Here is a 25,560-nt window from a genome sequence, read left to right on the forward strand (position 1 = left end):
AGACAATACCGGCAATATCTCGGCCATACCTCATCAACTATCTAGAACAGCCTGCTCCATCAGCAATATTACCAGGCCACATCGCAATTACGTCGTGTATTCGTGGCACATTACTGCAATCTTGGCGGCAACATTACTGCGGCTTCACACTGACATAAAATATGAGCCGGAGTTAGGTATAGGTGCTGTGTTGTTTAGAGAGCGCTAATGTCCGGTCGATGAAGCAAACGGTTCATTTTGTCACGTTGCTGGTATGTCGTCACACCTTGTGCTGGCCGTCGGTGAAACGGTAATCAAAGTGTTTTATGGTGGCCAAATCTTGGGTGTCTGCCGCATGGGACACTAACTTGTGCAGGTGCTAGGATTTCATGTGTCACCTTCTCAGGTACCACGAGCACCTCTGTTCTAGGTAAATCGCCGCAGCCAGAGTCAACCACTGTGTGTAATAAAATGTTGATGACAGGGGTCACCGATTGTCGCAGATGGTGCAGGGGATAAACGGGCCACAGTCCAGCAAAGCACTCATCACTTCAGTATTGGACAGTGAGCAACCATAACATCTAGAGCCACTTCCTCGCTATGGGGTATGGAAGATGAAACTCTGTCCCCATACGTCACAGAGCACAGATCAGGTGTCAAGGTGCAAATACATCAAAAGCGAAGCGAAGCATTCCGCTTGACAACAGGTGGTGCAAATATTCTCGGGTAGAAGTTGGTTACAATTGATCAAATAGGGCCCTTGATATGTTTGAGATCTTCTTCCGCCAAAGACCTACAACGAAAACTATTGTCCGACCACGAATATCCGTTTGCTAGCCTGCTGCAACTTGCACGTGACCTGTAGCTTCAGAAAGACGACGAACCATCGCATCACTCCTGCGCTATGTTCGAACAGTTTGAGAACAACATCGCGGACTTGACGATGCCTGATCTCAGTCCTATAGAGAACATCTGGGACATCATCGAGCGAGATATAGTAGTGGTAACTGTAGTAGTAGTAGTAGTAGTAGTAGTAAATTGTATTCATCCATGGATGGCTTTTACAGGAATATTGGACATGTCATGGTATTACACTTTTTGAACAGCAAAATATCATAACTAAAATATACAGGAATTTACATAGTTACAGGCCTAGTTTGAGAAGACTGGGACATTAGTCGGCCATTCCCCTATAGTAGGAAATATCCTGGCGTTTGCCTGAAATAATTTAGGGAAACCATAGAAAACCCAGATCAAGGAGGCCAGATGAAGATTGGAGCCTCCATCCTTCCGAATACAAGGCCAGCCTATTTAAAACAGTGCTGCCACATTCAGTTTGTCCCTAGAGTACAATACTACTCTGCAATTAAGTTATTTAATAACGTAAAAAGATATAAATACGCACGCACTTTACACACATTATCGCCTAACATCAGGACCACAGCAACGATTTTTGGTTTCCATTTCGTGTACCGCAACTTCCCATTTGCTAGCCTGTAGAATTAAGTCAGCATTTCTCTACAATGAGCGAGATGTTGAGCTCAGAAAGAGAATAAGTTGTTAGTGTTACACACGCAAAGCTCTGGAAATGAGGTCTTCAGAAAAGGTGAAAAACCGATTTCTGTGAGATGTGTGCGTGAAATACAAATCGAATTTGAATAATATGTACAGATCGAAACAGGAAATTTACACAGGTGACGAATGTTCGCAAACCACACAAAACTTTCTTCCGTTCGTCTCACATCCTCATTTGATACATGTGGTCAACTCGTGATTCGTCCTTAGTGGAAACATCCAGTTTGCTGAAATTACTTACAGAAAGGGCCGCACTTTTCCTAGATGGTCATTCACTCACGAGTTGAAGACGGAAGATCCTCTGCAGTAAAACTGACAACTCACTATTTTATGTGAAATTCACCAAAACAAGTCTGGTGCCTAACATGAAGGGTAGCAGGAAGTGAAACCTCTGCTACGGAAAATATTTACTGTAAAAGATAACTTCCTTAACTTCCTTGAACGCTAACGACAGGTTTTACCACAGTGTAGTCGTAACTATAACACAGGTAAGATGAGAAACGCAATGATAAAAAAGTAAATAACATTTATTAAAACAATTTACAGTGCAATAGGGTAATGTGTAATGCGTGGCTTTGTAGTTGAAGTCCTACACACTAAAATAACCCGACTTAGTGACTGGGCACTATCTAACTACAGAAGTTCTGTCTGGACTGCTGTAACTAATAGTTTGTTATTCAGGCTCTGAATACTGAATGACATTTCGATATTCGGCGTTTACCATCTGATGATGATTCGTTGATAGCAGCTGGACTTAAACTCAGCAACTAGAACTGATCAGTGATTGATGAATAACTACAGATGAAACTGGCGATGAACTGGCTGGGTGTGGCCATGCGTCCGCATGCGGAGGGCGGAAGGTTGCCCATCTGCGATCTATTCTGCGGAGGCAGAAAATAGTTCCTAGTGTCAGCGTCCTCTGTGGCGGCTGACCCAACTATTGAAGGATAGAGCACACTCTACGTAAAGTAGAGTCCCATGGTATGAACGGCTGGGAGACCGCAAAAGGCAGCCGCCTAATTGAAAATGTTTTCTCTATCCTTCACACCCACAGGCGCCTATCCTTCGCGAAGTAAGAGAGTTGTATGGTTAAGTATACCTGTTAAGTGTAGGTGACGGTAATGTGCGTGTGTTAAGTTGTAGTGTCTTGTTTGAGATGACGAGGGAAGGGAGAGGATGAAAACTGGTGCCGGCATATAGTCTACTCCTTCGAAGAGCACTACGGGGGACCCTGAACTTAACAGGTCGGCGACAGGAGCGGCATCCAGCCACTCATTAAATTAACCATGCCAAACGTGTTCATAACCATGCCAAACTTGCACCGATACGGGACAGACGCACAAGAAAAAAGTGATACTATAGAATGCGAGTCCTGTGTGCTAACCACGGCCCCACCTCGCTAGTTCCTAATGGAGTATTGTAGGACCTTTCTTCTTTTCCCTTTGCCTTTGTCCCACATCTACGCTGGGTCGACATTGTTACTATCGGAATTGGCATCGTAACTCCTCGGGAGGGAACATTTGTGCCCCCAACTGTATGCGTATAGCGTGATCATGTGGAAGTGTACGAACTTTTTCTGCATATTTGCCAATTGTGTAAATGAGGCTTGCTGTGAAACCAGCTCGGTATTCATTTAGCCGGATGTGGGAAACGTGGGTGTTGTAGGGTCATTACTGTTTACAATTTATACACTGAAGCGCCAAAGAAACTGATATAGGTAAGCGTATTCAAATACAGAGATGTGTAAATAGAATACGGCGCTGCACTCGGCAACGCCTATATAAGACCACAAGTGTCTGGCGCAGTTGTTAAATCGGTTACTGCTGCTACAATGGCAGGTTACCAAGATTTAAGTGACTTTGAACGTGGTGTTACAGTCGGCGCACGAGCATGGGACACACCATCTCCGAGGTAGCGATGAAGTGGGGATTTCCCCGTACGACCATTCCACGAGTACACCATGAATATCAGGAATCCGGTAAAACATCAAATCTCTGACATTGCTGCAGCCGGAAAAAGATCCTGCAAGAACGGGGCCAACGACGACTTAAGAGAATCGTTCAACGTGACAGAAGTGCAACTCTTCTGCAAATTGTTGCAAATTTCAACGCTGGGCCGTCGACAAGCGTCAGCGTGCGAACTATACAAAGAAACATCATCAATATGGGCTTTCGGAGCCGAAGGCCCACTCGTATACCCTTGATAGCTGCACGACAAAGCTTTACGCCACGCCTGTGCCCATCAACACCGACATTCAACTGTTCATGACTGGAAACATGTTGCCTGGTCGGACGAGTCTCGTTTCAAATTGTATCGAGTGGGTGAACGTGTACCGGTATGGAGACAAGCTCATGAAACCATGGACTATGCGTGTCAGCAAGGGGACTCTTCAAGCTGGAGGAGGCTCTGTAATGTTGTTGGGCGTCTGCAGCTGGAGTGATATGGATAGGCTCTGACAGGTGACACGTACGTGAGCATCCTGTCTGATCACTTGCATCCATTCATGTCCATTGTGCATTCCGACGGACTTGGGCAATTCTAGCAGGACAATGAGACACCCCACATATTCAGAATTGCTACAGAGAGGCTCCAGGAGCGCTCTTCTGAGTTTAAACACTTCCGCTGGCCAGCAAACTCCTCAGACATGAACATTATTGAGCATATCTGGGATACCTTGCAAGGTGCTGTTCAGAAGACATCTCCACCTCCTTGTAGTCTTACGAATTTATGGACAGCCCTGCAGGATTCATGGAGTCAACTCCCTTCAGCACTACTTCGGATATTAGTCGAGTCGTGTTGAGGCGCTTTTGCGTGATCGCGGAGGTCCTACACGATATTAGGCAGGTGTACCACTTTCTTTGGCTCTTGATTCTATTAATGATCTTGTGGATAACGTAGTAATCTCTATGAGGCATTTTAGAGATGATGACGTTGTCTACAGGAAGACTGAAGACTGTGGGCAGACCTGCGGATGATCGAAGTTTAGTGCAGAGACTTGCAGTTGACCCTGAATGTACATAAAGGTAAAGTATTGCGCATATATAGGCGACCAAATTCACCACTCTTCCATTAACTCTTTGACACAGATCACTGAAAGCAATAACTGCTGTAAAATACTTGGAAGTTACCATGAGAAACGACCTAAAGTGAAGTAATCACAAAAAGTCAACTGTAGTGAAAACAGATGCCACGCTGAGATTTACTGAAGAAACTTAAGGAACTGTAACAGATCTAGGAAAGAAACGGATTCCAAAGCACTTATACGACCGATTCTTGAGGACTGTTCATCAGTTCGGGACCCTTACCAAGTAGGATTAATAGAAGAAGTAGGGAAGATCCATCTAAGAGTGGCAAATTTAGTCATGGGATCGTTTAGTCAGCATGGCAACGTTATGGAGATGTTCAACAAACTCCAATGGAAGTCGTTACAATAAAGGCGTTGTGCATCACACAGAGGTTTACTATTGAAATTTCGAGCTAGTACTTTTCGGGAAGAGTCGGACAACTTATTTCTTCCTTCCACATACACTTGCAAAAGTCATGTGATACCTATTATTATCGCGTCGGTACTTATTTTGTCAGGCGTAGAGCAGCAGCTCGACGTGGCATGGACTCAACAAGTTATTGGAAGTCCCCTGCAGAAATAGTGAGTCATGCTGCCTTTATAGTCGTCCGTAATTGCGAAAGTGTTGCCGGCGCAGGGTTTTGTGCACGAACTGACCTCTCCATTATGTCTCATAAATGTTTGATGGCAGGTGAAATCATTCGCCCGAATCGTCCCGAATGTTCTTCAAACCACTTGTGAACAATTGTGGCCCGGTGGCATGGCACTTTGTCATCCATAAAAATTCCATCTTTGTTTGGGAACATTAACTCCATGAATGGGTGCACATGCTCTGAGTAGTCGAACATAACCATTTAGAGACAGTTATCGGTTCAGTTGGACCAGAGGACTCAATCATTTCCATTTAAGCACAGACCACACCATTGTTGAGCCACCACCAGCTTGCACAGTGCCCTGTTGACGGGTCTATGGCTTCTTGGGGTATGCGCCACACTCGAACCCTACCATCAGCTCTTACCAATTCAAACTGGGACTCATCTACTACGGCCACGGTTTTCCAGTCGTCTAGGGTCCAGCCGATATGGTCACGAGCCCAGGAGAGGCGTTGCAGTCGATGTCGCGATGCTAGCAAAGGCACTCACGTCAGTGGTCTGCTGCTATAGCCCATTAACGCCAGATTTCGCAGCACTCTCATAACTAGTACGTTCGTCGTACACCCCACATTGATTTCTGAAGTTATTTCACGGAGCGTTGCTGGTATGTTAACACTGACGAGTGTACGCAAACGCCGCTGCTGTCGGTCGGTAAGTGAAGGCCGTCGGCCATTGCATTGTCTGCGGTGAGAGGTAAACCCTGAAATTTAGTTATATCGACACTGTGGGTCTCGGAATATTAAATTCCTGAACGATTTTCGAAATGGAAGGTCCTATGCGTCTAGCCCAACTACCATTCCGCATTCAAAGTCTGTTAATTTCCGTCGTGCGGCCGTGAGTACAAATGACAGTTCCGCCAATGCACTGTTCTTTTATACCTTTTGTACGCGATACTATTACTGTCTGTATATTTGCATATCGGTATCCATCACTTCTGCTACTTCAGTATATATCTCGCGAAATCACCACGACTAGAAAATCAGAAAAATTACAGTTCATACGGAAATTTATAGACAGTTGTTCTTCCCACACAGTTATTTTATTTACTTATTTATTTATTTTCATTTATTGATTTATTTAACCTGGCAAGATTAGGACCATCAGGCCCTCTCTTACATCTAACGAGGCATTCTACTTATTTTACTTTCACATGTTTTAGTAGGCATGTTAAACTACATCTGGTACAAAAGATGAAATAAACAATTGCAAAGGCACACTGGGCAAAATACATACATATTCAGTTTATATTCGTAGATGATATGTACTGTTATAAATATACATTATGATAGAGACAGATTTTAGATAGGGGTATGAGGGAGACTGGTGGTGAAGTGAGGAGAAGAATAGGGACATGATGAAACATAATTAATGAAATATAAAGGAAAAGAAATTGCGTGGCTAATAGAGATAGATGAAGAGGAAGAAGATAAAGAAGCAAATAGGAGACACTAGCTTTGCTATTTGACAGAGGGTAGGATTGGCCTTGTACATTAATTTTGTGGAAAACGTTATGAAAATGATAGTAGAAAATGCTTCAACTTCTTCTTAAAAGCAGGAGGAGATTAAATTTTGCGCAAGGTGAGGGGCAGTTTGTTCCAGAGGCGGACAGCGGCAACTGAGAAGGAGTTTGCAAAAGTTTTTGTTTTGTGAGTGTGCACAGTTAGGATACCAAATAACAGTGACCTCGTGTTTCAATTATGATGGCATGAAAGATGTTTAATCTCTGAAGCAAGGTACTGGGGTGCTTGCACGACGAGGAGCCGGTGAAATAGACATAGAGTGTGGTAGTCACGCAATATGTCCGGCCGCAGCCACCCTAGCTGGGAAAATGAAGCACTAACATGATCATATCGGCGAATGTTGCAGGAGTAACGCACACAGGCATTGATGGTTAGTTCTAGCCGTTTTTTGTTTTCACTGCTCATGCCTTGTTGAATTACATCACAATAGTGGAGGTTCGGTAGACGAGTGCTTGCACGAGCTGGCGTTTCACGTCCTGTGGAAATACGTTCCGAAACTTTTTGAAACCACACAGACAAGTGGACGTCTTCCGGCTCTGTATTCTCTGCCCAGTTGAGATGCTCATCCAAAGTTACACCCAAGCTCTTAACTGTTTTCTGATATGGTACTGGTATACCATCGAGCAGAATAGGAGGCAGCCGTTCGCGGAAATCTGAACTTATTAATTTCTGATGAGCTATTAAGATTACTTGTGTCATTTTGTATTTAGTATAAGCCCCAGGTTTTTCGACCATGTCACCACTGAAGACAGATCATCGTTCATCTGAGCGACTGCAGTGTTTATATCTTCAGGTCTAATGGTTCAAATAGCTCTAAGCACTATGGGACTTAACATCTGAGGTCATCACTCCCCTAGACTTAGAACTACTTACATCTAACTAACCTAAGGACATCACACACATTCATGCCCGAGGCAGGATTCGAACTTGCGACTGTAGCAGCAGCGCGGTTCCGGACTGAAGCGCCTAGAATCGCTTGGCCACAGCGGCCGACGTCTTCAGGTCTGACGCCTAGGTAGAGCTGGTGGTCGTTGGCATGATGATGATGATGAATCCCATACTTCTTTACAGAGCGTAGGGGAGCGACGAGGGAGACCCGCGCCGCCTTACTAGGCAAGGTCCTAGTGGAGGTGGTTTGCCATTGCCTTCCTCCGACCGTAAGGGGGATGAATGATGATGATGAAGACGACACAACAATACCCAGTCATCTCGAGGCAGGAAAAATCCCTGACCCCGCCGGAAATTGAACCCGGGACCCCATGCTCGTGAAGCGAGAACGCTACCGCGAGACCACGAGCTGCGAGTCGTTGGCATAGAAATGATATTTACAGGAGGACAGAACCGACGAAATGTCATTGACATATAAGGAAAACAAAAGTGGTCCTAAGACTGATCCTTGTGGCACTCCTGAGGAGACATGTTTCCAGGAAGATTTTTCATTTACGCAGACAACGCATTGCTGTCTGTATTTTAAGTAGCTTCAAACCATTTCATTGCACTACCTGAGAGATTAAGCTGTTGCATTTTTCCGAGCAATATGTCAAAGTTAAGAGTGTCAAAAGCTTTGCTGAAGTCTAATAGCGTCAATATTGTCACCTTTCGGCTGTCTATAGCGTATTTCAGGTCATCAGTTACTTTAATTAGAGATGTGTTTGTGCTGTGGTGTTTACGGAAACCGGACTGAAATTTGTCATGCAGGTGTTCAGTGATTTGAGCATGAACAATATATTCAAGTGCTTCGGAAACAGCAGGCAGTATGCTAATTGATCGGTAATCACTAGGCAGTTGCGGGTTTTGCATCTTAGGAATGGGTCGAATTCAAATGGTTCAAATGGCTCTGCGCACTATGGGACTTAACTCCTCAGGTCATCAGTTCCCTAGAACTTGTCGCGCAGTTCCAGACTGTAGCGCCTAGAACCGCTCGGTCACGCCGGCCGGCTGGGTCGAATTATGCTTCTTTTCCATGCGGTTGGGTAATCACCTGCGAATGGAAGAATAGTGGTGCCAGGGTCATCTTCCACCACACTTACTTGCTTGCAGACTATAAAAGTGAATCGTTTACACAGCTGTTAGCGCTATAGCGCTGGTAATCGAAACTTCACTTCTTCTTCTTACCAATGGTGAGTCGATTACTCAATACCATTTCTATTGCACGGACTAAAAATACTTTACGCCTATAGTTCTGAATAACCCTGTATATACGACAGCAATCGGAAGATGGTCTGAAATTTGGAAAGTTCCTTAACGCAAGAAGATGACGACCACATTTTTTGTAACTTTCTGGACTATTGTGAACTGGGGCTGCACTTCTGAGAATCTCGAATTTCATGGGATGATAAACGTCTGAGGAATTTCGAATCTCATGAGATGATAAGGGAAGGTCAACAACTTATACTGGAACAACTGCGCACAGCAGTCACAGACCTTCGGATATGTGGAAAGAAGTCGTCGAGCATAAACTATTATCTGTCTCATGACACGTTTAACTTTTTTATTGACGTGTCATTGAAAGACTGCTTGCGAAACAATCTGCTTTTTGTATCCTTGCAATCCAGTTATAGTTGCCCTTCGTCAAGCAAGCGTCATCAGCGCCTTTAGTGTTCTCTTAGAGACCACGAACAGTTCCGACATGCGACTTCACGGTAAAAGGATTAAAAGTTCTCGTGCCGATGCTGGCACCACGCAAGCCCCGCGGCAGCTGCAAGCTGAATCGACAAGAGGCCCGCGTCCCACAAAGCCGTTACGCCAGTGTGCCAGCGAAAGCGAGCGCGGAGGTCAGCGAGAATCTTCGTGTCCCAACCGTAGACGCGCTGTAAAAAAACGCCGTAGCTTTTATAGCTCCTACGCAGCAAAAGTGACGCAATCGCACAGAGAAGTGCGCCCGAAGAATCCGTTTTATAGCGTAATGGTTTATGCTGCACCGTTCGTTTAATTCTAATGAATAGTTTCTCTATTTCCAACTGAAAACTTTTCATGTTCATCTGAACAAGCGATCATTGACTACTGCAGTACCAAAAAAGCGTTTCACTAAATATTTGATTTAAACGTTTCTTAGGACATAAACTGAAACCAAGGTTACAATGAAGCTGCTTACATCTACTAAGTTATGGCACTATTTAAAATTCGAACAATATATGACACAAGTTAATAAATAACGTGAGACGTACAAAATATGTCACATAACTGTCGAAACGTGCATGGATAACCAAGAAAGAGAGAAACGTTTTACGTTTTGCAGTAGGTCTATTTAAAAAAATTGCTTCAATAAGATGGATGAAAACAGGAACTTCAAAACCAATTAAAATGATTAGAGCAGTTTACATGACATTACACTCATGCTCATAAATTAAGGATAATTGCAGAATGTGGTGCCACACAACGTGGCACTACACAAAACTGGCGCTAAAAGCATAGACACATAGTGAACACACACGACACAGATCTGTAAGTCCACGGTATTGGTGATAAGCTGAGAAAACCGTCACGAAACACGTGCTACAAAACGCCACTGCTTCCTGCTCATGTACCCCGACATCAATATGGGATATGATTCACCATGCATACGTAAACAGACCGCACAACTGGCATACTCTGGATCAGGTGGTCGAGCAGCTGCTGGGGTATAGCCTCCCATTCTTGCACCAGTGCCTGTCGGAGCTCCTGAAGTGTCGTAGGGGTTTGAAGACGTGCAGCGATACGTCGACCGAGAGCATCCCAGACGTGCTCGATGGGGTTTAGGTCTGGAGAACAGGCAGGCCTCTCCATTCGCCTGATATCTTCTGTTTCAAGGTACTCCTCCACGATGGCAGCTCTGTGGGGCCGTGCGTTATCATCCATCAGGAGGAAGATGGGACACACTGCACTCCTGAAAAGTCGGACGTACTGGTGCAAAATGACGTCCCGATACACATGACCTGTTACAGTTCCTCTGTCAAAGACACGCAGGGGTGTATGTGTACCAACATAATCCCACCCCACACCGTCAAACCACGACCTCCATACATGTCCCTTTCAAGGACATTAAGCGGTTGGTATCTGGTTCCTGGTTCACGCCAGATGAAAACCCAGTGAGAATCACTATTCAGACTATACCTGGACTCGTCCGTGAACATAAACTGGGACCACTGTTCCAATGACCATGTACTGCGTTCTTGACGCCAGGCTTTACGGGCTCTCCTGTCACCAGAGGTCAGTGGAATGCACCTTGCAGATCTCCAGGCGAATAAACCATGTCTGTTCAGTCTCCTGTAGACTGTGTGCCTGGAGACAAGTGTTCCAGTGACTGCAGCAAGGTCCCGAGCAAGGCTACCTGCAGTATTCCGTAGCCGTCTGCGGACACTGATGGTGAGATATCGTTCTTCTTCTGGTGTTGTACACTGTGGACGTCCCGTACTGTAGCGCCTGGACACGTTTCCTGTCTGCTGGAATCGTTGCCATAATCTTTACACTTTGTGGCACACGGAGGGCCCGTGTTACGACCTGCTGTGTTTGACCAGCCTCCAGTCGCCCTAGTATTCTACCCCTCATAACGGCATCAATATGTGTTCTTTAAGCCATTTTCAACACAGTCACCATTAGCACGTCTGACAACGTCTGCACACTTACTCGCTGCACCGTGCTCTGACATGCACCAACACACTTCTACATATGTGGACTACTGCCAGCACCACCGTGCGACGACCGCAGTTCAAATGCACCGCATGGTCATACCCCGAGGTGATTTAAACCTTCAAACCGCCCACCAGAGCGTTGTTTCACCATGTATCAGCATTATCCTTAATTTATGAGCATGAGTGTAGATGACTGAAAATAGTGTTCTCAAGGAGAGTTGAAACGCCCAATCCCGACAATGTTAAATTTAGTGACTTGACTTCCCTGTATTTCAGGAACCACTGTAGCCATTGACATGAAACTTTTACAGGACATTAAACTGTATGTTCTGAGACTACTGAACTACAATAACTGCATTCCAGCCTCTGATTTTGGGAATACAATTTTTTAATTACAACGTTAAAATTTTGTGTACTTTTTGTACGTTATCCTAAATAATTTTAATTATACAAAACATTATGTTCTTCTTTTAATTCAATATACTCAGTATATGTATGTTATTAATCCCTGAAAATTTGAATACTCTACTCGAAGTGGTTTCTGAGATTTAGGGAAAAATGCAACATAAAATGTAATTTTCAGGAACGGCTTCTAAAGTTTCAAAAGACTGTAACTCACTTAATATATGCTTATTTTTTTTTATTTTTAGTCACTCAGAAGCACCCTGCACCATACTGTACATCATCCTCTTGATCTTTTTGCAAGTTTTTTCTTCTTTTCTTCTTTCTGGACTCCTTAGTGGCCAACTGTGCTGCATACTCTGCTTTATCAATGCGAACCTTGTCCATCCGTTCAAGATCTCTGATGCAGTTTGCTCCAGGATTAATTGCCATATGCTGTAGCACTTTCGCCCTACCAATGTTGCCATCATTAAAAGCAATAACAGCATCACTGACCCCTCACTTTAATATCTTCATTCCAACAAAAACAATTTTTGGTAAGCGAGTCCATATAAGATTATTGAACGACTCATTGGGATTTTGAGTCTGACCGTGTAGACACTTCTTCAGTAATTCAGGATTTTCCAGGTCTCTGTAAACAGGTTTTATGATATCCATGACTGCTGCTGCGATGGAATGTTTATGGCTGTATGAACTGTTTGCGTGCTGGGCATTGCGGTAATTGCACCATTAATCAGGTCCAGGAGGGCAAAGGTGGTGTACTGGTTTTTCATCAGTTGACAGTCTGTGGAAGAAGGTAGTCCATACTGCCTGCTTCATTTTCACAAATATGTTAAGTGGGATCTACAAAAGCTGCATAGATGTCGTTATAATGCATTTTTATGGAATTCTTCAAGAAAGTTGTATCTGGATCTCATTTAGTCTGAAGTCATCCATAGAAAGTACAGAAACTCCACAAGAGACTTTACCTACTAACTGATAACCGAAAATGTGTGGTCGGCGGAAAAAATTGTAGCATGCAAAAACAAAAGTCTTCTGTTCGCCTTAAGGAAAGATTACGAAATTGACTGTGAAAGCTGTTGTGGAACTGCTCTCCTCCATGTGTGATATCAGTTGTTGTGTCGATGTATTCTGGCTTAAACCAAGCTCCTACCTGACGATATTATAGAAGAACATCCATACTGCAATTTTAACTTGAGCTTGTGATTGTTACTAGTTGCTTAGCAAGTTAAACAAATTGTTTACAGTCTCTGTCTTATTCCAAACGATTTGCTTCTCGAAGCATTTTTGGATTTTATTTCCTCACCATCAGATGGCATGTCTTGTAACGTTACTGAAATAGGGGCGATGTTTATTTCAAGGCGTTTCGGCAAAATATTACCCGTTTCTTTCATAACAACACTGCAGATACTACCGTAAAAACTTAATATTAATGCCAAATGAAGTTATAAGTATTTGTTGTTGTTTACTTACAACAAATCACATAAATTGTAATCCAGATTATCGTAGACAGCAAATACGTTTCAGTATCCCACCTCGTACTTTGTTACTTTGCTTGTTCATCTGTGAAGTAGGCTGTTGGATATTGCAATTCATTTGTGTGTCTGTGACAGTCTGCACATTATTCTACATGATGTTTTGCAAGTAAACAACAATTAGTACTAGTTAAACATGAGTTGAGATGACCTATAACTCTGTCATAATACCATTCATAACATAAACTGCTTAGGTGCTAACAAACGTAATTTAGCGCACACAACATTATGAAACACAACGATCTTTCGTAATTTTCAAATTTCCTTCGCTCTTGCTGGTTTTCTGTAGATGTTCCAAACTACCTGCCAAATTACCTGTCTGTTTCTCTAGTCTGTCTCCATTCTCTCAAATATGCCGACCATATTATTTCATCTTACGTGTCGACGGCTCCCACCGGGATTACAAATGTTACTAGCTGCCTAGGTTTGGGTCATTTCTTCCTCCAATCGCCAAGGACAATTATTGAATGTTTTTCTGGCACATCTACGTATTTGAAACAAAACTGATGCTGGTTCAGTACCCATCGATTTTTTTTGTTTTCCTTAGTGTAAAACTACACTAAGGAAAACTTATTTACTGAGGTGAGAGGTCAGACAGATATATGTGTAAGTCTTCATATCCATCACCACCTCCATTATCCTGTGTGAATGACAGATAACAAAGAAGCAGTGTACAACTTTTGCTTTTTGTCACTATCCGAAAGACCAGCTTTAAGTAACTGTGTAAGTTACTAACAGTTACATAGTCCTAATGACCTTACTGCAGCCTTCTCGAGAGGAGTTCGAACCATCTGCAGCCTTCAGAGAAATGCGCGAAGGGCGACTGGATCCAATAACCCACTGGCCGTATGAATCATGAGGCTGTGATGGAAGCTCACACCTTGACCTTAGCGTAGAGAACCCGTGGGTACGGACAAGCCGTCTGTCAGCACACAGAAGCAGCTGACAGCTGAACAAAAAAAGAAATGAACGCTTTTACGTCACGTTGACGTCTAAGTCTTAGCATCGGGGCACAAGATCTTTTACTAAGGTACGAACTTTTTACAAACACACTGAATGAACAGAGAGTGTAACAGTCTCTGCTTCTTCACCATTTTCTGAATTTTATTATTAAATCAAGCTGGATCTTCCCTGTCGTCAATCCACTTACTGGGCACACACTTCTCCTCAGCGCGATTTACAACCCATTTAAACTTTGCCCATAATCCTCTACGTACATCATATTGGAACTAAATAATGTTCTTTCCTTGTCTAAGAGGGATGTTAAAAACTGCTTACCTATCTTCCCAGCAAAAATATTCTCCTAGCCTTATTGATAGATTTATTAACGTTATTAACCATCGCCGCTGTGATGACTAACCCCTTTCTCTACACTGACACGGTCGACGAGATCAGACCTGTTTGTGTCCACAAGGTGTAAAATATTTCGATTGCGTGTCGGCTGTCGAACTAGTTACTGAAGACAGTTTTCGCAAAACGTGTTCAAAAGTACTTCACAAAACTATTTTTCCGTACCATCCGCAATGAATCCATAGACGTCCCTGTTTATACTCGGAAGGTTAAAGTCACTTCAGCTTCTACTGCATGATCTGGTATTTCTGCGTGATTGAATGTAGATGTTCTTTGGATGATTCTGAAACTGTAAAGGCGAAATAGGCTGGCCGATAGACACAATATTTTTGTCCACTGGAATGAACACTCCCTCCCCCCCCCCCCCCCTTTATAACATCCAACCTGTCTTTTCGATACACATTCCATGCCTTGCTAAATATTTCAGAGCTTTACTCTTCGAGTTTCAGCGACCTTTCGATTCCGAGAATAATTTTAGCGTGACAAGTTTCCTGGAGGGCAGTAAGTTCAGGAACTTTGTTACGAATAATTCGATATTTTACTATTAAAGTTGTGACAGTTGAATTGTTTTTACTGTGCACTGCCTAGCCTAACGGGCACTCAACGCACGTTCTACAAATACTCTGCTACCCTAATAGTTGCTTCCTTTGAGTAGTGCACCCCTGGCCCAACAAGGGGAACCCTCAAATCTCCACCCCACTACTCAGATCCGGAAATCTGCAGCCAAGACCGTCACAGAATCGACGCTCTAGTTGTAAGAAATCCGAGCATGGTTGAATGAATTAACTCATAATTAACCAGTCTAAATACAATTCTTCAGAGCTGGAGGGAAGCGCTGCACCACAGAAAACAGCATCGTTATGGATACGGCATGCAACAAACGTCAGATTGTCATGAAGTGCCCGACGTGTTTAGATACGCACAAATTAGGCGGCATTACCGCCATCTGCGTTTTGAACATAGGAAAGATTACCTGGGACAATCGTAGTGTCTGATTGTTCCAGTTTAAATAAAGGCTTAAAAGATAAAAAATTCCAGTACCTCTCCGGAAACCATAGCCTTCATATCAAGGATCCAAATACAGGAGCACATACAGACAGCATTGAAGGAACGTAGTCTGCTATTAAAAGATCCTTACAAGGACCAAGGCAGTGCAAAGAGTTATTTGACTTACTTGAACATTCAGGGCTACTGTTAATGACTCATTTGTTTCCAGAGCTTTATATTTTCCAGAATATTACATGTAAATACATGATTGGTGTAGAAATAGATCTCTGAACTCACCAGTTTTGCGTTCTACAAATGTTCTACGAGTACCTCCGTGGTCACATGACACGGGCCCAGATGGTAGTCAAATGAGTTCCATACCATATGTAGCAACATCCCGTCAATGTTTATCACTGCTGCGTTGATGCGTTCTCTGAACTATTCCAGTGTTATTGTTAGTGAAACTACGTAAACATAGCCGTTAATGTACCTACAAAGAAAAAGTGACAAGGCGTTAGGTTAGACAACCTGGGGGCCAAGGGAACAGAGCTACATCATCTTCACCAGTGCGCCAAATCCATCGATGCGGAGATTTCGTCGTTCAGGTGCGACGAACGTCAGTGTTCCAACGAAGCGTGCCGTGTCTAGTCGGAAGATGAAATTTTCGGTATCAGCAGTCAGCTGTGGAAACAACTATGCCAGTAAAATATTAAGGTGAGAGGTACCCGTAACTTCCTTCTCACAGAAGAAAAACGGCCCATACCGCTTCGTCTGTGACATTACACAGAAAACATTAAGCTTGGGCAAATCTCTTTCATGTGCCACAATTTCATGAGCATTTTCAGTGCCCCACACTCTCATATTATGACGATTAACATAATGGAAGGTTGGTCCGTCGCTGAATATCAATTTGGAGGCGACATGTTTATCCTCAAGTACTTCCTGCACGGTGATCAAAAACTGAAAGCTCCGGTCATAATGACCTGATTTTAATTGTTGCACGAGCTGCAGACGGAACGGTTTGAAAAGTAACCGCCGTGGCAAGTACTAGCACAAAGTTTGCTGCGGTATTCCGAGTTCGTGGCTTGCGTGGACTGTTAAATTTTTTGGACTGCTTACGAAACTACCCCTCATCCTCTCTACAGTTGCATCTGGCACACATGATCGACTGCTACTTTTCTGTTTACAGAGACAACCATTGTCCCTAAATTGTTGATAACAACGCACAGCCGGCCGGTGTGGCCGTGCGGTTCTAGGCGCTTCAGTCTGGAACCGCGTGACCGCTACGGTCGCAGGTTCGAATCCTGCCTCGGGCATGGATGTGTGTGATGTCCTTAGGTTAGTTAGGTTTAAGTAGTTCTAAGTTCTAGGAGACTGATGACCACAGATGTTAAGTCCCATAGTGCTCAGAGCCATTTGAACCATTTGAACAACGCACAACTCTCTATTCTCATGGCGATTCTTCTCCTTAATTCCTTCCCAATGTACTATCCACTGTTGTAACAGATATACATGTTGCATATTCCAACAAACGAAAACCCTTTTCATGCTTTGTCATCAACATGTCAGGGCTTTACACTCGTAACGCCAACTGGTGGGCGCAATTCAAACTCGGTGAGTTTGCGGCTCTGTTCATGAATGAGTCAATCATGTTTGTACTTGTAATACTGTAGAAAACAAAGAACTCTGAAAATAAATGAATCATTTATAGTACGATATTGCAGTGCCTGTTGCATGTCTAAAGGAAGAGGCACTGCGGTGACTACAGCCATTACGAAGTACATAAAACGTATTCCATTTGTGAAGACGAACAACCATCACCTGTATAAGGGAATGACGACAGTGAAAATTTGTGGCGGATCGATACTCAAATCCGGATTTCCCATTTTACGCGAGCGGCCGCTTTAATGGCTTCAGCTATCCGTGCACGACTCATAGCCAGAGCCAAAACTTCATATGTCGTCTGTCTTGCGTCACAACCTGTTCTCATACATACGTTATTAAATTCTCCGACAGTGAATGACATTTTAATTGAAATTCGCTGCCTGCTATACGAGGATAAATACGATACTGCAGTGTCTGTGTTGTTAAAAATAATGATGCAATGTTCCTTCGGACAGCCATGCATGTCTGAAGGAACAGGCACTGCGGCGACTACAGCCGTTATGAAACACGTGAAATATACTCGCAGCTGTGGCGCAGGAACGACGACATATGGAAGTCTGGTTGTGGCCGCGAGTCATGCAGGGTAGGCAAAGCGCTTAAAGCGACCGCTCGCGTAAAATGGGAAATTCAGGTTCGATTACTGGTCCAGCACAAATTTACAGTATTCATTCCCTTATACAGCTGATGGTTGTTCGTATTCGCAACTATTTATACATTTCATACATTTATAGTACTCCTGCGCCAACGGCCTTGCAGCAGTGGTAACACCGGTACCCATCAGATCTACATCTACATCTACATCTACATCCATACTCCGCAAGCCACCTGACGGTGTGTGGCGGAGGGTACCTTCAGTACCTCTATCGGTTCTCCCTTCTATTCCAGTCTCGTATTGTTCGTGGAAAGAAGGATTGTCGGTATGCCTCTGTGTGGGCTCTAATCTCTCTGATTTTATCCTCATGGTCTCTTCGCGAGATATACGTAGGAGGGAGCAATATACTGCTTGACTCTTCGGTGAAGGTACGTTCTCGAAACTTTGACAAAAGACCGTACCGAGCTACTGAGCGTCTCTCCTGCAGAGTCTTCCACTGGAGTTTATCTATCATCTCCGTAACGCTTTCGCGATTACTAAATGATCCTGTAACGAAGCGCGCTGCTCTCCGTTGGATCTTCTCTATGTCTTGTATCAACCCTATCTGGTACGGATCCCACACTGCTGAGCAGTATTCAAGCAGTGGGCGAACAAGCATACTGTAACCTACTTCTTTTGTTTTCGGATTGCATTTCCTTAGGATTCTTCCAATGAATCTCAGTCTGGCGTCTGCTTTACCGACAATCAACATTATATGATCATTCCATTTTAAATCACTCCTAATGCGTACTCCCAGATAATTTATGGTATTAACTGCTTCCAGTTGCTGACCTGCTATTTTGTAGCTAAATGATAAAGGATCTATCTTTCTGTGTATTCGCAGAACATTACACTTGTCTACATTGAGATTCAATTGCCATTCCCTGCACCATGCGTCAATTCGCTGCAGATCCTCCTGCATTTCAGTACAATTTTCCATTGTTACAACCTCTCGATACACCACAGCATCATCTGCAAAAAGCCTCAGTGAACTTCCGATGTCATCCACCAGGTCATTTATGTATATTGTGAATAGCAACGGTCCTATGACACTCCCCTGCGGCACACCTGAAATTACTCTTACTTCGGAAGACTTCTCTCCATTGAGAATAACATGCTGCGTCCTGTTATCTAGGAACTCCTCAATCCAATCACACAATTGGTCTGATAGTCCATATGCTCTTACTTTGTTCAATAAACGACTGTGGGGAACTGTATCGAACGCCTTGCGGAAGTCAAGAAACACGGCATCTACCTGTGAACCCGTGTCTATGGCCCTCTGAGTAGATTTCTAGTCTCCAGAAAAGTCATTATACTCGAACACAATACGTGTTCCAAAATTCTACAACTGATCGACGTTAGAGATATAGGTCTATAGTTCTGCACATCTGTTCGACGTCCCTTCTTGAAAACGGGGATGACCTGTGCCCTTTTCCAATCCTTTGGAACGCTACGCTCTTCTAGAGACCTACGGTACACCGCTGCAAGAAGGGGGGCAAGTTCCTTCGCGTACTCTGTGTAAAATTGAACTGGTATCCCATCAGGTCCAGAGGCCTTTCCTCTTTTGAGCGATTTTAATTGTTTCTCTATCCCTCTGTCGTCTATTTCGATATCTACCATTTTGTCATATGTGCGACAATCTAGAGAAGGAACTACAGTGCAATCTTCCTCTGTGAAACAACTTTGGAAAAAGACATTTAGTATTTCGGCCTTTAGTCTGTCATCCTCTGTTTCAGTACCATTTTGGTCACAGAGTGTCTGGACATTTTGTTTTGATCCACCTACCGCTTTGACATAAGACCAAAATTTCTTAGGATTTTCTGCCAAGTCAGTACATAGAACTTTACTTTCGAATTCATTGAACGCCTCTCGCATAGCTCTCTTCACACTACATTTCGCTTCGCGTAATTTTTGTTTGTCTGTAAGGCTTTGGCTATGTTTATGTTTGCTGTGAAGTTCCCTTTGCTTCCGCAGCAGTTTCCTAACTCGGTTGTTGAACCACGGTGGCTCTTTTCCATCTCTTACGATCTTGCTTGGCACATACTCATCTAACGCATATTGTACGATGGTTTTGAACTTTGTCCACTGATCCTCAACACTATCAGTACTTGAGACAAAACTTTTGTGTTGAGCCAACAGGTACTCTGAAATCTGCTTTTTGTCACTTTTTCTAAACAGAAAAATCTTCCTACCCTTTTTAATATTCCTATTTACGGCTGAAATCATCGATGCCGTAACCGCTTTATGATCACTGATTCCCTGTTCTGCGTTAACTTTTTCAAATAGTTCGGGTCTGTTTGTCACCAGAAGGTCTAATATGTTATCGCCACGAGTCGGTTCTCTGTTTAACTGCTCAAGGTAGTTTTCAGATAAAGCACTTAAAAAAATTTCACAGGATTCTTTGTCCCTGCCACCCGTTATGAACGTCTGAGTCTCCCAGTCTATATCCGGCAAATTAAAATCTCCACCCAGAACTATAACATGGTGGGGAAATCTACTCGAAATATTTTCCAAATTATCCTTCAGGTGCTCAGCCACAACAGCTGCTGAGCCAGGGGGCCTATAGAGACATCCAATTACCATGTCTGAGCCTGCTTTAACCGCGACCTTCACCCAAATCATTTCACATTTCGGATCTCCGTCAATTTCCTTCGATACTATTGCACTTCTTACCGCTATAAACACGCCTCCCCCTTCACTGTTCAGCCTGTCTCTGCGGTATACATTCCAATCTGAGTTTAGGATTTCGTTACTGTTTACGTCTGGTTTCAGCCAACTTTCTGTCCCTAGTATTATATGGGCGTTGTGATCGTTTATTAATGAGAGCAGTTCTGGGACCTTTCTATAGACGCTCCTGCAGTTTACTATTAGCACATTAATATTGTTATTCCCTGTTGCATTTTGCCTACTCCTATCTTGCCGCGTCTCAGGAGGCGTCTTGTCGGGCCTAGGGAGGGGATTCTCTAACCTAAAAAACCCCCATGTGCACTCCACACGTACTCCGCTACCCTTGTAGCCGCTTCCGGCGTGTAGTGCACGCCTGACCTATTCAGGGGGACCCTACATTTCTCCACCCGATAGCGGAGGTCCAGAAATTTGCACCCCAGATCTCCGCAGAATCGTCTGAGCCTCTGGTTTAAGCCTTCCACTCGGCTCCAAACCAGAGGACCGCGATCGGTTCTGGGAACGATACTACAAATAGTTAGCTCTGATTCCACCCCGCGAGCGAGGCTTTCCACCTTCACCAATTCCGCCAACCGCCTGTACGAACTGAGGATGACCTCTGAACCCAGACGGCAGGAGTCATTGGTGCCGACATGAGCAACAATTTGCAGTCGGGTGCACCCAGTGCTCTCTATCGCCGCCGGTAGGGCCTCCTCCACATCTCGGATGAGACCCCCCGGCAAGCAGACAGAGTGAACACTGGCCTTCTTCCCCGACCTTCTCGCTATTTCCCTAAGGGGCTCCATCACCCGCCTAACGTTGGAGCTCCCAATAACTAATAAACCCCTCCCCCCGTGTGCCTGCTCGGACCTTGCTGAAGGAGCAGCCATATGTCCCCTCACAGGCAGAGCGGGCGATGCCACACGGCCAGCCTCCACATTGACCTTCCGCCTCGTGCGCCGCGAACGCCGCTGAACCCGCCACTCCCCTTGGGGAGAGGGTGGCCCAACCGCGCCCGGTACCCGCGAAGATGTCTCGACAGCAGGGACAGTGGGTGAAGCATGTAACACCTGGGGTGTACCTTGCGACGCACCAGACTCCCCACTGCCGCTACACTCCGAGGCAGCAGCCTGAAGACGGCTGACCGCGGCCATCAACACGCTCAGCTGTTCGCGAACAGTGGCCAGCTCCTCCTGCGTCCGTACACAGCAGTCACACATCCTATCCATCCTAAGGAAACAATTTACTGAAGAGAGTTAATCAACCTTTAACTAGACTGCTAATTCACTAAAGGCGGCTGCTTATTCACTAAACTGGGGTTGCTAGCCACTTCTTGTAGAAAACAATGAAAATAGCACTACCTGTCTCTGGACTGTATTGAAAACAAACTCTAGCACTACTGGCACTATGGTTGACTACAGGGACTCACTCTGACTGTATTCAAAACAAACACGAAATCTATGGAACACTATTAAGAGCACTCGAAAAATAAAGCTTCCTAAAAGCAAATACACACGGAAGAAGAAGTGACAAGTAAGAAAAATACAGTTAATACTTAAATTAAGGTAGCTCGCTGCACAGCAGACGTGAAGCAGACGGCAGTTACGACGACACTGACACTGACTATGGTTGACTAAAGGGACTCTCTCTGACTGTATTCAAAACAAACACGAAATCTATGGAACACTATTATGAGCACTCGAAAAATAAAGCTTCCTAAAAGCAAATACACACGGAAGAAGAAGTGACAAGTAAGAAAAATACAGTTAATACTTAAATTAAGGTAGCTCGCTGCACAGCAGACGTGAAGCAGGCGGCAGTTACGACGACACTGACACTACTGGCACTATGATCACCGAAGTTAAGCGCTGTCGGGCTGGGCTAGCACTTGGATGGGTGACCATCCGGTCTGCCGAGCGCTGTTGGCAAGCGGGGTGCACTCAGCACTTGTGAGGCAAAACTGAGGTTGATTGAGAAGTAGCGGCTCCGGTCTCGGGAGAGCGGTGTGCTGACCACATGCCTCTCCACATTCGCATCCGGTGACGCCTGTGGGCTGAGGATGACACGGCGGCCAGTCGGTTCCGTTGGGTCCGCCAGGGCCTGTGGACTGAGTTTACGTTTACGGGTTTACATAGTTCTCCTGTATGTTGTTGACACACGCCAAGATAGGCAGAAATGGTCAACGTAATAAAATATGAGAAGTCAGAGCTCGCACGGAAAGATTTAAGTGTTCGTTTTCCCCGTACGGTGTTCAGGACTTAAACGATAGAGAAACAGTCTGAAGGGGTTTCGATGAACTTTCTGCCAGCCACTTAAGTGTGAACTGCATAGTAGTCATGCTGATGTAGATGTACCTGGCGTGATAGTATGGGGTATCTCTGGATACACAACACATTCACCTCTGGTTCGCATGGCCGGTAACCTGAACTGCAGGATTCCATTTCCGACGTGTTAGGTCTATTTTCAAGATCTCCTTGACATTACCTTTCAACAAGGTAACGTAAGATCGCATATTGCCAGCGCTGTTCTGATCTATGTCGATACAGAACGTGTCCGACTGTTGCCCTTGTCAGTACGTTCTCCAAATCTTTCATCCACTGAAAACATCTCGACATGAGTAGCCCAGACACAGTACGACGCTACTGGCCAGGCATTACGACTGACGAACTCTGACATAGCGTATCTCTCATCCTAGATCAGTTCCACGCGATGCTCAGCCGTGTTAGAACCACTTTTGCTGCCTGAAGTGCCATCTCTGTGTACTACAGACCGCACCCTGTATATTCCGAAATAATTTACGACTTTAGTCGTGTACTATTCCTACTATACTGTATATGCATAATAAGCAAAATTTAGAAAATTTAGTCTGTGCTATCCTTCTCGATATTTCAATTTTAAGGTCTAGCAGCATTATTTTTGTTGATAAATTTTGCCGACCATGAGATCTATCAAAGGCGCACTCAGCATCATGCCTCAAAAGTAGCAACTCTAATTCTCAGATTTATTTTCATCGTCCGTCATAATCATAATATATCGAACTGTCGGGTGTGTCCGCTGTTGGCCTTTGTGGCGACTTGCACTCTGCTGAGGACACTTCTGATCAGGTCTCTGGAGGAGTGGCAGCCTATTCTTCCTCAAGAGCCGAAACCAGAGAAGGTAGTGATATTAGACGCTGGGATCTGGAGCTAGATCGACGTTCTGACTCATTCCTATGGTGTTCCATTGGGTTCAGAGAAGGACTTCGGACAGGCCAGTTCATTGGAGTAATATTATCCACAGACCAATGCCTCACAGGTGTAGCTTTATGACAGGGTGCATTGTCGTATTATACAATCAATCGTCGTCTCTGAATTGCTCCTCTACTCTATACAGGACTCAGTGCTGTAAAATGTGTTCAGATCCTTCCGCATTTAGCTTTTTCTTAAGCGTAACGAAGGGATCAAACCCTAACCACGAAAAACACTCCCATACTGCAACACAAGCGTCTCTGCACTTCACTATCGGCACTACACAAGATGGCAGGTAACGTTCACCAGGCATTCGTCAAACCCAGACAGTCCCGCCGGACTGGCAGTGTGATTAATAATTCCAAAGCACACGTTTGCAGTCATTCACTATCAAGTGGTGTCTCTCTTGGCGAAATCTTAAGGGTCGCTTACCAGTGTCGGAACTGCTCTACCATTGTAGCCCATTCTTTTTAATTCTCCACTCACAAGCATCGTCGTAGCTGGACTACTGGTAGCACTTTGGAAGTCACAAGTGATTATTTCCACTGATTTCAAATTCAAATGGCTGTAAGCACTATGAGCCTTAACATTTGAAGTCATCAGTCCCCTAGACTTAGAACTACTTAAACCTAACTAACCTAAGGACATCACACACCCATGCCCGAGGCAGGATTCGAACCTTCGACCGTAGCAGCAGCGCGGTTCCGGACTGAAGCGCCTACTCCGCGGATTTAATGTGATTTTTTACACCCACTGTTCGCTACGGTAGACAGGCCCCTCTGCCAGTACAAGAGGTCTTCCTGGTCTTGATTTATCTGTTGTCTTCCCTTTCCTTTTTCAGTTCAGAATCAATTGGGCAGTTTTAGAAAGTTTGAAATGCCCCTGATGGAATTGTTACACACTTGATATCTAATGAATGACCCACATTCGAAGTCCCTTAACTATCTTGACCGACCTATTCTGCTTTTAGTGCTTCTCTACTGACAACACAATACACCCCGCCTCTTTTTGTGGTGACGGGTCCGCCTCTCTTGACATTTAGTGGACACTTCCTCAGTACACAGGGGTCTCCGGATACATTTACTCAGACAGTGTGGTTGTATTAACCAATACGGTTTGGTCTGAAAACAGTCAACACTCCTGTGCACGGGTCCGAATTCCTCTAATTTTACTATCGTCCTTATTTAGTAAGATGTGTGTAAGAGGGAGAAATGTTTATGAAACTACAGTGCATGTTTTGTCAAGAAGTACGATGCATGTCCGAAGGAACGGACACTGTGGTGATTACAGCCGTCTCGAAATGCATTAAATGTATTCGCAGTTGCGAATACTGAGGACCATCAGCTGTATAATGGAATTCGACAATGAACATTTGTGCCGAACCTGGATTCGAACCCGCATCTCCAGCTGTACGCAAGGGATCGCCTTAACTGCTTTGGCGATCTGTGCAGGACTCACAGTCAGACGCAAACTTTCATGTGTCATCGTTCCTGCTCCACAACCTGTTCTCGTACACATATTATTTAATTCTTGTACAGGGGACGACATTTCAATTAAAAGTCGCTGCTGGTATCGGCGTTTAAATACCATCTTGCAGAGGCCGTGTTATTAAGACTTGAGTTCATGTCCGAAGGAACTTTCATCGTAGTTCTTAACGACAAAGGTACAGCATTATCGTATTTATCCGCCGATTCCAGA

This window comes from Schistocerca cancellata, chromosome 5, assembly GCF_023864275.1.
Source record: "Schistocerca cancellata isolate TAMUIC-IGC-003103 chromosome 5, iqSchCanc2.1, whole genome shotgun sequence".
In the NCBI taxonomy this organism is placed as follows: domain Eukaryota; kingdom Metazoa; phylum Arthropoda; class Insecta; order Orthoptera; family Acrididae; genus Schistocerca; species Schistocerca cancellata.